Below are 4,502 nucleotides of genomic sequence, written 5' to 3'. Positions count from 1 at the left end.
TTCGTTCATAGGGTTTCTTGATGAACTTTTTCTAGAACTGCTTTGTAATCAAGGCCAGAGATTTGGCAAAGGCTTTAATTTCATCATCTGATTCAGAAGTTTGTCTTCAGATTCTGATTCTACCACCAGTGCTTTCTTTTCTTTCTTCTTATGTTCTCTGATAGGGGTCCTTGATATTTCCCTTTCATCAGCAGCAAGAGCGAGAGGTCCACCGATGGATACCTTCTTCTTCATAATGTCGTTCTCTTGTGCTGCAAGCGTTCCATACAGATCATGAAGTGACCAACCGTCTAGGTCCTGATTTGCTTGAAGGGACATAGACAGCTGAGTCCATTCATCGCCAAGACTTTTTAGGAATAAAACATTGTTTTCTTCCTTAGTTCTGGAGATGTCGTTTCGACGACATTGATTTATCAATGTGTTGAAACGTTCGTATGTCTTCTGAATCGGTTCATTAGGAAGGGCCTTGAAGTTTGTGTATTCGTTGAGACATTGTGCTCTACGATTTTTTCTTCGTTTTAACCCCTCCTTCCAGTTGGCTTGCCAGTTCATCCCATAGTTCCTTGGCTGTGGAACATGCATCGAGGGATTGGAAGATTTCATTGGGTATGGCCATGATTATCAGTCGTTTGGCTTTCTTGTCAGTCTCTACCCGTTCTATGTCGTCTTCATCCCAATTCTTCTCATCCTTGGGCATGTAGTAGGCAGAAATTTCAGCTGTGGTGTTTGTTCCTGGGACTCTTGGGACAAGAGTTTGTGGAATGTAAGGACCCTGCATTACAGATCGCAGGAGGTTCCTGTCCATTCCTTCCAAGAAGTTCACCATTCTTATCTTCGATTGTGGGTATTCTTCTCGTTGAAGAGTTGGAGGTTTGGTGAGGGAGCCAACACTATACGCAGAATTCCAGTTGGCCATTGAGAATTTTTAGAAGAGAGATTTTACGTTTTGGTGAGAGAGAGACAAAAATTGAGAGATTTTGAATGATCGTTTGATTGGAAAAACAATCAATTGGCTCTGATACCAATTATTGATCCCAGATCTCTCAATAACACTAATAATCGAGTTAAGAATAACCAAATTATAATGTTTTAATGAACAAAGTGATGAACACTAAAGAATAAATTATGAACATCAAAGAACAATCTTGAGTGTCAAAGGTTTCACTTTATTAATAAGAAAAACGTAAAAGCGACATTTAATACAATAGGCCTAATCACCTATTTATACTAGTAAGCTAATTAGAAGATAACTATCTAGTGAGACTATTTAGCTAATATTCTATTAACAGATAATGTTTATCTAAACTATTGATCAACTATAATATTAAAATAAACTTGAAATCCAGCTGTCGACTTGTCATCTCCGGCTGTCTATCATGGGATGATGAATCAACCTTATCTTCATATCTTCATTGTATGCCTCTGGTTGAATTGTTGAAGAAAACTCTAAGTGTTGTTGACCAGAGGGGTGATGAAGATGCTCTTTCCATCGCATCTCTGGTTGTTCATAGACCATCTAGTTGTTCTCCAGACTTGGTCAATTCTGCCTTGATGTCTTCATCGGTCTTCTGGTTCTTTATCACTTATTGTTTTTCATTACTTTTACGCTTTATGGATTATGGGGTCTAATAAGAAAAATGCCCAACTTTCCTACGGTTGAAGCATCTTGGGACTTCTTCTTCTTCTTTCTCCTTGCTCTTCTCTTTTTCTTCTTTTCTATCAGTCTTATTCTCATAGCTCTTCATTTCATACCCATGTTTTCTCTCACCATTGCCCTTTTTGAAGTGGTCACTAGACTTTGAATGACTTCTTTTAGCAAACTATTTATTGAAGGCCTTGGTGAGTAAGGCCAAGTTCTCTACATCTTCTTTAACTCCAGATGAGAGTCGTCACTTTCTAAGTCAGATACAAGGCAATCTCCGGGGTCTCCACTAACTTTGAAGCTCTCTTGGAGCTACTTTTGTATTTCCTCTCAGAGATGAGGGCAAGGGAATCATGAAACTTTTTCCTCTCTTTCATTCTCTCAATAACCTTTTCTTCATGTTGGTTTAGTATGCCAAAGATATCATGGATGCTTTTCTTGACCAAATTTCTAGTAAGAAGATTATCAGCAAAAACATCCCATTCTGGCCTAAGATTTTTCAAAAATTTGTTGTTTATTTCTGAGTTTATCTTTTGCACACCACTCTTAGGTCATTGAGAAAATGTCATTGAATCTTCCATAAGTTTCTGAGAGAGATTCAGATTCCCTTGCTTTGAAGCCCTCATAGGCTCCTATGCAGATATTTACCTTATTTTGCATATCCTTCTCACCTCCCTTCATTTGGGACTCTACCTCATCCCACTTCGCTTTAGCAAAAGTCAAGTTGTATACCCTGTTGAATATTTCATTTGATGGAGCCATGGTTAGGAGAGTGAGAGCCCTCCTGTCAATATTTGCTCTTCTGCATTGAACATACTAGGATCTTTTCTAATCCTAAATGCAGGGATTGCAGGAGTATTCTCTATTCTGGGGATTGCAGAAATTTCAATGAAGGGTTCGATGGGTCCCATTGAGAATTGAATTCATCAACTCTTCATCAATTTTTTCAAGGAACTGGATCATGCGGGTCCTCCATTGGTGGTATTCCTCTACGAACAAAGCAGAAGGCTTTGTCTCTGATCCGATGGTAACATACTCTGACATCTTGATATAGTGAGATCGATTCAACAATATGGAGTAGAATTTGAAAGTTGTTGGCTCTGATACCAATGGAAAGTACCCGTGTATCAAGATTATGAACAATAATAACAACAACACTAGAGCATGAATAGCCAAAGGTTTTGATTTATTGAATTGAAGACTGAATATGCAGAGCAATCTGCTTACAATGAATGAATAAATTTAAATTGTTCAATGAATAAACAAGATACCTATATATATATATATATTAAAGAATCATCTATTCTATTAAAAAAGAAATAAGATCCTACAAACTTGGAAAGATAATCCTATCGCTAATAGTCTGTTTACAAGATCAGCATCATCCTCTCGTTCAAAGTTAGAGTAACTCTAAACTCATGGTCTTCAGACTTCGTTTTCAGATTTGACACTTGGAAGCTCTTCGGTTCTTCTCTTAAATAACTCTGAAAATCAACTCTTCAAACTTTACACTTATGTGCCTGAGAAGCTTGATATCCAAACCTTGAAGTCTTCTAATACAGAGATCTGAAGATAAGTCTTCCAAAGTTCGACTTAGACTTGTACGCTTTCTTCAACTTGGAACTCTAAAATTTTGCGATATAGAATTCTGAAGTCTTCTCTTCATACTTTCATCCTTGTTGAATTTTGAAGCAATCTTCATAAACTTTCATCTTTTGTGGTTGGGCACATGGATCAGCCCAATGTCCATTGTTTATTGAAATCCTTTCAAGAATTTCATGCCCTTCATTATAGGTACTAGATGTAAAGGCCCTTCCTACAGTCGCATCGAACATCTGTTAATACATGGGAGTTAACCCATTGTAAAACGTTTCGAGTTGAATACAGTAAGGAATTCCATGGTGAGGGCATTTTCTTAACAGCTCTTTGAACCTCTCCCATGCATCAGGAACAACTCATCGTCCAATTTTTTAAATAAACATATTTCATTTCAAGACTTAGTGTTCCTGGTGGGTGGAAAATATTTTCGCAAAAACTTTTCAGCCATGTTATTACATGATGGTATAAAACCTAGTGGTAATGAATTAAATAATGACTTTGTTCGATCCAGTAAAGAAAATTGGAAATAAATAGTAAGTCTTAGAGTGTCGTTAGGCACTCCTCAGATCAAGAAAGCATCAGTGATTTCTATGAAAGAATTTAAATGTGATTGGGGATCTTTCGATGGTAATTTAACAAATTGTCCATTTGTTTGCAATATATGGTGATAGGTTTAAGCTAAAAAAAAGAGGGTTGTCATATGGGGCCTAACTATCCCTGAGTTCAATTGCTGAAAATTCGAGATAACATAATCCATAATTCTTTCATTTTTAGAAATTTCAAGATTGATTATATTTGGAGCTTCAACCCTTGGTTGTTAATTTTCAGATTTTGCATCGTCATTTACATCATCTTGATGTGGTGGTTCTTGCTGAAAAGGGTGTCCCAGTGGATATCCAAAAAGAGGTGGTGGATTTTGTAAAAAAAGGTTGAAACTGTGGTATTTGACCAAAGCCTCGCGGTGGATTTTCCAAACGTGATAGTGGTAGAAGTGGTACATCTTCAACAAGTGGGGCATATAACGCCATATTAGAAAAGACTAGACCAAAAAGAGCATTTTAACACTTAAAAAAAAAGGAGGGCACAAAGAGCTTCGAGTTGACGTGTTCTGAATGGCCCATCTCTAAGTCCATTCTACTTTAACATTTCAAAGTGACTAACCTGTCGAAAATTACCCAATTTAGAAAATATAGATAACAAATCTAGTTATCAGCAACTCTCTCTAGTCTACTTCCATATCATCCAAATTGACTTTCAATTA

General features: G+C 37.0%; 1 non-coding gene across 1 annotated transcript; it reads left to right on the top strand.

The window, feature by feature from the left end:
• The first annotated feature begins 3,535 nt into the window (after window positions 1-3,535).
• LOC112510612 lies at window positions 3,536-3,640 on the top strand. The gene has a single exon (XR_003068991.1). It is a non-coding gene; the product is annotated as a small nucleolar RNA R71 (small nucleolar RNA).
• The last annotated feature ends 862 nt before the right edge of the window (window positions 3,641-4,502 follow it).

Source organism: Cynara cardunculus (assembly GCF_001531365.2).
Source record: "Cynara cardunculus var. scolymus isolate 2C chromosome LG 3, CcrdV1, whole genome shotgun sequence".
Classification (NCBI taxonomy): Eukaryota; Viridiplantae; Streptophyta; class Magnoliopsida; order Asterales; family Asteraceae; genus Cynara; species Cynara cardunculus.
Note: the sequence above shows the minus strand (reverse complement) of the source record. Positions and strands in the feature narration are given on the sequence as shown.